The sequence below is a fragment of the Patella vulgata genome, chromosome 8 (assembly GCF_932274485.2).
Source record: "Patella vulgata chromosome 8, xgPatVulg1.2, whole genome shotgun sequence".
In the NCBI taxonomy this organism is placed as follows: domain Eukaryota; kingdom Metazoa; phylum Mollusca; class Gastropoda; family Patellidae; genus Patella; species Patella vulgata.
This window is the reverse complement of record NC_065886.2, coordinates 9538748-9551430: the sequence shown is the minus strand read 5'-3', so window position 1 is coordinate 9551430 and position 12683 is coordinate 9538748.

The window sequence follows — 12683 nt, the reverse complement described above, 5'->3', positions numbered from 1 at the left end:
AAACTTCATCATATTATGCCTCTCTCAGGAGACTGGCCAAGCTCCTATAGAACCAACAGGAGAGATGAGGTTGTTTTGTGTCGCTCTCGCATAGGTCATACCTTTTTAACACATATTTTCATCTTAAAGCGAGAGCCTCAACCAGAATGTGAACATTGTCATGTTCCTTTGACAGTGAAGCACATTTTGATTGAGTGCAATCATCTCAAGAATACAAGATCACGACATTATCGTTGCCAGTCACTACATCACTTGTTTGCCCAGCCTGGGCTATATTGCGAAATGCTAAAGTTTTTAAAAGAGACAGGTTTTTATTATAAATTTTAATTTGTTTATAATATATATATATGTATATGTAATATTTATTGTTTACATGCATAAAAGATTGTTTTTATTTTTAAATTTGATAAAACTGTGATATTGTTTTTATTTATGCATATAAAGTTTTGTGATATCATTTAGCTTGTCTCAAAAGAATCATTATTATGTTTGGCGCAATATAGCCCGGTTGGAGCTGACGTGCCATAAAACGACATTTCATTTCATTTCTTTTCATTTCCAACTTTAATCGTGATAAATCGAGTAAAGTAATAAAGGAAAATAGAAATATTTCTTATTATCCCCCGAAAGGTACGTCCGTTCGTTGAAGGTAATAGTTGATATAGGAATAAAGCACAGTTGAATAAATATTTTCCAGTTGCAAGATATAAAATCTGGATGTGTTTTAAGCAAGCAATGAATACCCTGTCAGCTACTATCACTGTTAACATCACTGCTATGTAGTGTGTTTAATGATAACCCAAGTGTGACACGACATCCATTGTACCACATTCCGCAAGACTGACTGTATTGAAAAATATATCAGCCCACCTATCTCTATTTGTGATACTACATTCCATAAGGTTTTTAAACACCTTTCCTCAGTATTCGTTAGTAATACGATATTTAACTGTTAGATGTAGGATTATGATTAACTGAATATTTCAGGTAACATTGGTAATAAGATAATTGAACATTAGGAATAGACTATTAGGATTAACTGAATATTTGAGATAACATTAATAATAAGATAATCAAATGCTAGATTTAGGATCGGGGTCAGCTGAATATTTTAGGTAATATTAATAAGATAAGTAATTGTTAGAAATAGGATTGGGGTCAACTGAGTATTTTAGGCCACATTAGTAGTACGATAATCAAATGAGTGTAAGTAAAACATGGCGAGATTATATATTATTTGTGTAATATTTCCCATTTCAACCATAAATAAATATAAACAATTTACCTTGAATTACAATAGTTCTATTATCTTTTGGATTTGTTGTATAATAGACTTCTCCATCATCTGGGTTGTTAACTTCTAGACCATATTTTAGTCCACCATTTTCACACAAAAATTTGTATTTAGGGTCATTTAAAGTGGATACACAGACGGCATTAGATACAATAGCCAGAATACCCCCATCTCCTCTCCTCCATACTACTGTTGGTATTGGTTCAGGATATTCGTATACCAGTGATATTGTTCTATTACTTGGACCGCACACATTGAAAGACTGTCCAAGATGATTAACAACAACTGTAATAGTGTAACAGAAAATAAATAAATATTGTTTAGTCAAACGAGCTTTTCCATTCAAAATACAATCACGTGCTAATGTGAACTTCTTTTTCAAAATCAATGACATTGGGTTTTTTCAGCCAGAGCCTCCATCCCATCTTTAATTTTGAAAAAATCCAAAATCCTCTATATATGAAATATATCACAAATCCACTCAGTCGTTCGGTAGACAAGAATAGCCCTTATCCCTTAATCTGTACAAATCTTAAATATCACTTTTGATTAATTGTAAAAATGTTTATCTTATATACTTGTAAAAATATATATTTTATTTACTTCTCAAAACTTGTTTTTATTTACTTGTAAAATTAATTATTTTATTTATTTGTAAACAGTATTAATTTCACCCTTTGTGAAATACATAAATGCAGATTCAGTATCCACCATGAATTGAAATAACATCAAATTAGCCCAATAATTTAAGAGGGTCATTGCCATTAACGTGGACCAATAGAAAGAGAATCGCTTGGTCAACGTCTAGGTCTTTATAATTGTAAGATAAAATTAGCGTATATCCATGTATCAGGTACACTAACTGTATAAACAGCCACTTCGGTGGAAGGGGACTTTAATTAAAGCTATTTCACATAATATAAACGGTTCCGAACGACGTAGAATAATGAAAAAGGAAGCCTACTACTTCTCAGATAATATGGAGTCAAATTCTGCAGTTACTATACATATTGCTAAGTGTGACGGTTGCTAAAAACGGTCATCGTTAGTTTGTGTAATACTGGCCAACAGGCAGTGTTGTTTTTTGTTTTTAGTTTTGATGCATACTATGCAGTGGTTGAAGTAGTATTGAATTATAATCATCATAAATACGACTGTAAAATAATGTTGTAGTTTTTCGTCTTTATTTCTTTATATCTTCACTTAGATATTAGCAATTCATTTTGACTGTGTTTTAGGAAACCATTGTTTTAAGAAAATTGGCTTGGTCTAGTTTATTTTGTTCCAAGGTGTTAATTAAACATACTTACATGTATTACTATATTTTAAAAAGACCAGGAAGTGAATTACAGAAACGCATATATCGCGTTATTTTCCTTTAATTTATAAAAACGTAAAATTAAAAAGTACTTTATAAGTTCATAAAATATATTACCGAATGATATTACAAGAAAAACATCCAGTAATTCTTCCATAACTAATAACAAAACATTGACTTTGTTCATTTGTTCAAGCTGAAGTACGCTGTTATATGCAAACAACATATTATTCTAAGAGCCTACACTAAGTTTATCAAAACGCTAACAATTAAGTTATGCATCAACACACGACAGAGCTTATGAGGGTTTTATTCTTATATTGTGATTGTGGGTTTTGTGAACTTTATTATATAATATATATTTATGTTTGTAGATTATGTTTATAATAGGGACTAACACATGAATTTGATCTTGGTACAGTGGGTGAACAGGAGAACACGGCGATAACCCATGATCTTTGACCGATTACGCTACTCTTTGCCACATGAAAGCATGGGTTTGGAATCACGACACTTTAGTCGATTAAAGCTGATCTATAAGACAAATGTTAGACCACTCTTGATTGCTTGTGGGTAGTGAGGAGTCGCCCTACCCCGTTATAGCTTGATCGATTCAAAACCTTATTCGTCAATATAGTAACCAATCAAAACTCATTTGTAACGGTGACATAATCAGTTAAAGCCGAGGAGTTGAGCTCTACTGGAAAATCCTAAACTCATGCTTTCTGGGAAGGAAGCAAAGATCTATAATAATATATTCAAGTTATGATATCTGTAATTAAGTATGACTGACATAGATCTTATCAACTGTGACGTCTATTATAAAAGATTGAGTTTCCCTAAATAATGAGCATAATGTGACACTATAGGTAGGGTTACGTCGTGACTATCCTTCGCCGCGGCACTAAAAAAGATATATATGCCTTTAACTGACTCTGGAACACCGTTTCTTTTGTACCTAAGTTTATATAACAAATACAGCAAACCACAACGGTTAAATACAGGACAACTACAACATATATTATAGATACTTTAGGAGTTATTAAAATATCCACGGTCTAAGTTATAACACCATTTACAACTTTGACCTAACGGCTGAAACGTGGCAAGAGCCACATACAGTTCTACATGATAACACATGACACAATTATATGGAGTACAAGTCATTTGAGGAGTTTATTACAGCGACGATCGACGAGGGTTCTCCCATCTTTATCAAGTAAATAATGACGGGAGAACCCTCGTCGAAACGTCGCTGTAATAAACTCTTCAAGTAACTTGTATTTCATATAATTGTGTCATGTGTCATTCCCATCCAATTACTAAATGTCACTTAAACAATTTAATTAGTTCTACATGATGTTCGCGCTAGGATGATGTCTTCACCCTAGCCTCTAAGCTGAGGAGGCTATGATGTTCCCCTCTAGGGCCGCTCTATGATGTCTGTTTCCTTGGCCTCTTAGCCACGGAGGCTGTGGGTATGACGTTCCCCTGAGCTCCAAATGGTGTCTTCTCTACGGTCTCATCATGATGTCTGAGAGTAAATCAAACCCGCTCTCTCCTATATAGAAAGTATAATGCGTCAGCTATTAGGGCGGGACAATTACAATATTTGGGTTAATGTTTCGTATGGGCACCGTTTTCCGTCATATTCTAGTTAATTGTACCAATCTGTACACAAGATGCCTGGACGATAGTAACCTCCTTCCAGAAATGAATACGGACATAACTGTCGATGAGTTAGTCTAAGAAAGTAGTAGAATAATGCAAGCTACTTCATTACCATTGTTTTCGTTACCCTTGGGTGTCGTTGAGGAGTTTAATATAGGCTTTGCCTGTTCCTCAATCCCGATTTAGATACCACTCTGAATAAAAATATTGTTTTTAATAAAAAGAAACCAGCGACTGCCAGGTAAGATACGACCACATTTTCCAAGAGATGGATAGGAAAAAAGCTAAAAAATAAAAGCGATTTCTCGTGCAATCAGCGGCCATAAACCAGAAAGTCATGGTCTCAAATGCGCAAATATCGATAGGAATTGAGATTTTTGGGATATAAAGATATGTTTTAAGTATCAGCAACATCGGATAAAAATTGTGATCTCTAGAGGGTCTACAACCTCCGTTTTGCATACTGTTACTCAATTTGCGGACAAAGAGCGGCCATTTGGATTTTCCTGAAATTCGAATTCAACCTTCATTATGGTGGAATGGTGATATATTTAAACGGTTTTTAAAATCGGGAAAAAAACTGTGACCTCTAGCGAATCCACAAGCTAAACATGCGATTTTTCGAACAATCAGGGGCCATAATCCAGGAAGTTATTTCAGATATGCGCGATTATCAAAAGGAACCAATATCTTAGATAACACTGAATAGGGGAGCAGGACATCGCTGGGGGATCACGTGGCTAAGTGGGTAAGACGCTAGCTCGCTAGCCTGGAGGTCAGGTGTTCGATCCCTGCATTGGCCGAGAAAGTTCATCCAGATTTTCCGGCGTGGTTTCCCCTTGTCAGTGATGCAGGACGGAGGGCCCGACAAGGAAAGCTGTCTAGTCGTTCGGATGGGACGAAAAACCGAGGTCCCGTGTACACATTGGCGTGCACGTAAAAGATCCCTTGGCAGTTGGAATTCGATATAAGAGTAGGCCGTAGTGCCGCTGTCCGGGCAAAATTTCCCTCATAGCACACTGTATTGCGTATGTCCGTCTTTATTAGCCCAGGTTAGGAGCAGAACAGTAGGACGTTAAACTCCATTTCATTTCATTTTTGCAACCACAAATAGCTGCAATAACACGTATTTGTGAAGAAATGGCTAATACATACAATACTGATAAGCAGATGAAGGATCTAGCAAAATCTAGAATTCAGAAGGAAGAGGAAGATGTAAAATCAATTGATGGACTGACATGCTTAAGTTCTGGTGTAGTTGCTTCGGACATTGTGACCAATAACCTTTTAACATCCAAGAATCGAGGGGAAATTCTTTTGAAAGACGATATAACAAAGCGTATAATCATAAATAAGATGTCTTTTCACCAATCATGGCCATGAAATTGATTTTTTTTTACTAAAAACATAAAAATCCGACAATTCAAGTGGAAAGGAAATGATCACTTAATGGAGAATGCCAGACAGTTTTTTGCAAGACCCTTAAGTGTTAGGTCAAAGTCGTCAAATTGATTTGAAAAACATACTTTCCTATTCCTTAGGTTCCGTTTTATTCCCCTCTTTGCAAATACAAACAGAGCTGCAATGCTTACAACAATTGTCAAGAAAGTTGAAAGTTGTTTAAAGGGCCAATCCCAATAATATGTTGAAGAATAAAGCTGCTTTATTTTGTGTTATAATCCCTTAAAATGCTCTACCTAATGGTCGTGCAACTAACTCAATATTTGTGATATGTTTTCAAACAACTTAAACCCGTCAGTCTTCATCTGGAAATGGAGACCGGTGTCCCAAGCTATATTATGCAGTGTCTGGATAAAACAAGACTTTTATTTTATAAAAATAATGTGAGGTGAAATTTACCTTTTGTTATCAAGTACAACACATGAGTTATTCACTGTATAGACCTCTAAAAGAACGGGAATCGATTATCAGGTCATTCAAGGAAAGAATTGACCGGAAATCTTAAAAGGGTTACGTGTCCGGATAACCATTTTTGACGTTCACTCAATATTTTGAACTGAAATTTTGAGACACGATAAAGACCGTTTTACCCGATGGAGAAAAGTTTGTTTGTTAATAGATGACACGGCTTTCATTCAGGCAATATTTGTTGAGCTAGCGGATGCTATTTTTCATCAAATTATTTATCTTGTCAGGCGTTCTCGGACAGATATCCTGCCTTTGATTAAAAATGCTGAGCGTAGTCGTCGTGCTTCAACTGGTTAGAGAACTCCTAAACATTGAGAAAAGTACATAGACACCTCGATATCTATATAACACATGGCCCTGAGTGTCATGTCCGCGATAAGCAACTTAACGTTGAACTGGTTAAAATATTGGAATGTGATCACGAGGGGACAAAACAAGATTATTGTTACATGCTTTACATACATCCGAGAGCTATCCATGTGTATTGATAAGGAGTTCCGATAGTGATGTTGCTGTCATTTGTACAATGCTTCAATAATACATTAACAAATGATGTCACAAAAAGATAACTAGTTGTTAATTTGATCAAGCTGAAGCAAGCTGTCGGTTATAAAAGGGGTGAGGTCGTGATACGAACAGGACAAGACAGACACCAATATACGAAACTGCTTACAGCTAGCCACTGTTGGCGTGCATTAATACACTGCCGATCTTGTTATAGCTTTGTCTATGGCAAGTTATAGCGGTTTTACATCATATGAGGATATGATTAGGAAAAGGCCAGTGTAAACGGTGGAAAACCATGACAGGGATTATACGACGCGTTACGTTGGTGTTTTTCATCAAGTTTATTTGTAAGTACATATATGCATTCATTAATGAATGTCCGTGCTAAGCGACGGCCAATCCAGGACTTGGGACACCGGCATTTCTTAAAAAATTCTGGGTAGCAATTGCTGTATGGGGTCGAGCATTGTCTTGTTGAAACGTTAGTCCAGGCCCATGTCTCTGCATAAACGGAAAAAGAACAGGTTGCAAAATCTGATCCCTGTACTGGACAGCATTTAAGTTCCCTTGGACAACAACAAGCAGAGACCGCCCATGTGCACAAAAAGAACCCCAAACCATGACGCTGCCGCCACCAAATCGGTCAACTTCTCTGACGCATACTTGAGCGTAAAGTTCACCTCGTCTGCGGTACACTCGGACCCTGCCATCGGCAAATCTCAAACTGAATCGAGATTCGTCACTAAAGACAACCGAATTCCACTGTCTTTGAGTAAATCTTATGTGTCTTGTGGCCCACATAAGTCGATTACGGCGATGAAGAGGTGCCAATATTGGTCCATTATAGGGCCTCCGAGCTCGAAGACCAGCAGCCTGCAAGCGATTTCGAACAGTTTGTGCAGTTACCCTTCCACCAAACATCTCTCTACTTGTGGAGGTTGCAGTGACAGATCTGTTTCTAAGATGACCTAATCGTATTGCTTGATCTTCCTGGAGTGACGTCACATGTGGCGCTCCCGTCCTTGGGCGGTCGGCAATAGTTCCAGTTTGAAGCACTCTCATTCTAAGATTAATTATTGTCTGGCGTGAACAATTAAAGGCTCTTGCAACAGTGACCACAGGCTGACCAGCATAGAGCCTACCTATAGCACGTAGACGTTCTACATTTGAAAGGCGCGGCATTTTCTAACAAAGATGAAAATAACAATTTTAATTTGTTTTTCCAGTTCAAGTTACGTGTGCGTGTTCAGTTTAAGCAAACTTGCATCGATTGACCTCACGAGGTTGTGTTTGCACGTGTTTTTCAGGTTTTTCATCTTTATATGCGCAAAAGTCACGTGATCCACGTGACTTTACAATTTTATGAAATTAAAGGCTTCTTACTACTTACTATCGTTAGAAACACTTTAAAATTTATTTGACTTACCAGAAAAAAAATTTTTGTTGAAATTCATCAGTGTCAAGTTTTTAATTTGGCTGAGTATAGATCAATTCTTCTTTAGATTTGGTACAAACAGTCCACATCGGGCTAAATGAGCGTAAAATAGACTCTGCTAGGTGATTGGCCGAAAATGAATGCGTTGAAAATAGTACTCCACATAACATCATTTACTTAACAACATGGGGGCACAGTGGACAGGGCGTTGGCTTGCTAACCTGGCGGCCATGTTTTTGATTCCGTTGGCCGCGAAAGTGTAACACTACAGATAACAGAACTCTGTTCCAAGTCTGTTTAACTGTCAGTGGTTATATAACGTCCAACAATAGGGAACTTCTTATAAGGAACTGGGTCTCACAACACAATGTCATCATTATATATAAAGTTATTTTATACCACATGTTATTATATGATTAAGTGACCACTTAATGGTCAGGTTGTACACATGTCATATGTAGCTTGTCAAAGCGTGGGTTTATTAAGTCTGTAATTACAAAACAGCGAATACGTGCTTATGAAGAGATTTGATGAGATGAATAGCAAATATATATTATTAAAAACAAATGGATTGTAAAACATTCAGTACATCTAAATAAGCATTTGATGAAAGTTATGGAGCAATTTGTCACACAAGTTCATCGAAATTTTCCAATGTGGTATCCCCTTTTCAGTTGTGTATGGCGGAGGGCCTGGCAAGGTACAACGTAAGATCGTTTAGAATAGGCATTGCTGTCCGGTCAAAATATTGCCCCTATAACATACTGCAGATCGTATGCATTAGCCCAGTATAGACCATGCAGAATGTTGTGAAGATTCCAAATGTGCGTGGTGATGGAGGGGGGGGGGGCTCTAATGTCTACAATTGAGGGAAATTGTGATATTGTTGGCATAAATGATGATCATGTTATATATTAATAAAGCATACATAGCTAGTCCTAAAATTGGCGGGAAATGATTATATGTTGATATAAATGATGATGATGATCTTATCATGTGGTGTCTTTCACAATCTTTCATAGCAAATGGTTGAATGTCTTTAATTATTTAATTATTTACTTGTATGATTTCTTTTGAATTCAAATGATCTTGAATTATACGACGCGTTACGTTGGTGTTTTTCATCAAGTTTATTTGTAAGTACATATATGCATTCATTAATGAATGTCCGATTCCTATAACGTGTCTATGTACTTTAATCCGTTCAACCGATGATAATTAAATAAACAAGATGCCACCAATCACACTCGGCTCTATTGATTTACAACAAGAAATAAATATATATACTCAGCCAAATTAAAAACTTGACACTCGGGATTTTTGGGACTAGATTTTTAATATTTGGTTTAAGGCAACTATTTTAGGGTTATGTTGTGCACAGACGACCTTGACATCAACAGAAAGCAAGAATACGTCTCGCCGAAAGTCCTTGACATTAATAACGTTCGCGATGTGACAGTACCCCCCAAAATGAAATTCACAGACTTGGAGAACAATCGGAATAAAGTGTTTAGTAACGGTTGTGGCCTCCTCTAGCGTCTCGTACTGCCACACAACGTCTTGTTGAAGGTCCTGCAAAGTCAGTGGTGGATTCACTTGCTTACGAACACGTCGACCAGTTCGTCCCAGATGTGTTCAATAGGATTAAGGTCGGTGCTAAGCGACGGCCAATCCAGGACTTGGGACACCGGCATTTCTTAAAAAATTCTGGGTAGCAATTGCTGTATGGGGTCGAGCATTGTCTTGTTGAAACGTTAGTCCAGGCCCATGTCTCTGCATAAACGGAAGAAGAACAGGTTGCAAAATCTGATCCCTGTACTGGACAGCATTTAAGTTCCCTTGGACAACAACAAGCAGAGACCGCCCATGTGCACAAAAAGAACCCCAAACCATGACGCTGCCGCCACCAAATCGGTCAACTTCTCTGACGCATACTTGAGCGTAAAGTTCACCTCGTCTGCGGTACACTCGGACCCTGCCATCGGCAAATCTCAAACTGAATCGAGATTCATCACTAAAGACAACCGAATTCCACTGTCTTTGAGTAAATCTTATGTGTCTTGTGGCCCACACAAGTCGGTTACGGCGATGAAGAGGTGCCAATATTGGTCCATTATAGGGCCTCCGAGCTCGAAGACCAGCAGCCTGCAAGCGATTTCGAACAGTTTGTGCAGTTACCCTTCCACCAAACATCTCTCTACTTGTGGAGGTTGCAGTGACAGATTTGTTTCTAAGATGACCTAATCGTATTGCTTGATCTTCCTGGAGTGACGTCACATGTGGCGCTCCCGTCCTTGGGCGGTCGGCAATAGTTCCAGTTTGAAGCACTCTCATTCTAAGATTAATTATTGTCTGGCGTGAACAATTAAAGGCTCTTGCAACAGTGACCACAGGCTGACCAGCATAGAGCCTACCTATAGCACGTAGACGTTCTACATTTGAAAGGCGCGGCATTTTCTATCAAAGATGAAAATAACAATTTTAATTCAAGTTACGTGTGCGTGTTCAGTTTAAGCAAACTTGCATCGATTGACCTCACGAGGTTGTGTTTGCACGTGTTTTTCAGGTTTTTCATCTTTATATGCGCAAAAGTCACGTGATCCACGTGACTTTACAATTTTATGAAATTAAAGGCTTCTTACTACTTACTATCGTTAGAAACACTTTAAAATTTATTTGACTTACCAGAAAAAAATTTTTTGTTGAAATTCATCAGTATCAAGTTTTTAATTTGGCTGAGTATAGATCAATTCTTCTTTAGATTTGGTACAAACAGTCCACATCGGGCTAAATGAGCGTAAAATAGACTCTGCTAGGTGATTGGCCGAAAATGAATGCGTTGAAAATAGTACTCCACATAACATCATTTACTTCACAACATGGGGGCACAGTGGACAGGGCGTTGGCTTGCTAACCTGGCGGCCATGATTTTGATTCCGTTGGCCGCGAAAGTGTAACACTACAGATAACAGAACTCTGTTCCAAGTCTGTTTAACTGTCAGTGGTTATATAACGTCCAACAATAGGGAACTTCTTATAAGGAACTGGGTCTCACAACACAATGTCATCATTATATATAAAGTTATTTTATACCACATGTTATTATATACTATTCAAAAAAAGTAGGGGATATTTGATTTTTAAGTGTTATTAAAGTCACCTAATGAAACTGACGAAGAAACAAATGACAAAATGAAATGAAGTTCACATTCATCGATTTATTCCAAATGATCGTTAGACTAAGTAAGGCACAGACTGACCATTATAAGGGTAAAATGATACCCGGGGTCAAACAGCAAAGTTACCACAGCATCACAACCAAGTCAGTAACGGGTAAATCCTCCTCTTTTTGCCAAACAAGCATTGATCCGACGTGGCATACTCCTAATGAGACGTCTAAGGTCATTTTGGTCCAGATTGTCCCATTCCTGTTGCAACGCAGCAGCAAGTTCTTGGACATTGGCAGGACGTTGTTGACGTTGACGTAACCTCTGTCCAAGCATGTCCCAGACATGCTCGATGGGGGAGAGGTCGGGACTCAGTGCTGGCCAAGGTAATGTGGTGATGTTCTGTTGTTGGAGGTAACCTGTAACGATCCTGGCCCTGTGACATCTTGCGTTGTCATCCTGGAAGATGAAACGGCGGCCATGACGTCGTGCGAACGGCACAACATGGACTGCCAAGATGTTGTCCCGGTAGTACTGGCCTGTAACACGCCCTGCAACAACATGTAAAGCCGTTCTTCCAGCAACAGTGATGCCTCCCCACACCATAACAGAACCACCCCCAAATCGATCATGCCTGATGACGTTAACGTCTTGGAAGCGCTCGTTTCGACGACGCCACACCCTCCTACGTCTGTCCAAAAAATCAACAGTGAACCTTGACTCATCTGAAAACATCACATTCCTCCAGCGTCGATTATCCCAGTGTTGACGATCTCTACACCAACGACGTCTTGCCTGAATGTGATGATCTCTCAAACAAGGGATCACGCGAGGACGTCGGGCGCGAAGGTGACCCCTATGCAGTCGATTCCGAATCGTCTGGCCACTCACTCTCACACCAGTGTCTGTTTGAAGACGAGCGCTGATCTGATTTGCTGTGATGACACGATTTCTCAAGGCCAAGGTACGGATAAATCGATCCTGGGCTTGAGTTGTCGCCCTTGGTCGACCTGAGCGTGGTCTGTCCTGTACAGATTGTGTATCACGGTATCTGGACCATAGCCTGCTTATGACAGACTAAGAAACATTCATCGTCCGCGCCACAACCGCCTGTGTTGTGCCGATCTGTAGCATGCCAAGGGCACGTAACCTTTCATTTTGGGTAAGCCGACGCATATCAAAATTTGTTATCTGGTCACTAAAACAATTAAACTGATGTTTCCACCCTGGAATTCAATGCCACAATGACTGTAACATCCAAAGTCAGAGTCGTGCAAATCTTGGGTTGGACCCCCATGATGATCCCAAGCATCACCTGCATTCCATGCGGTAGCTATTGGTGCGTTTGGGCGTCACATGTAA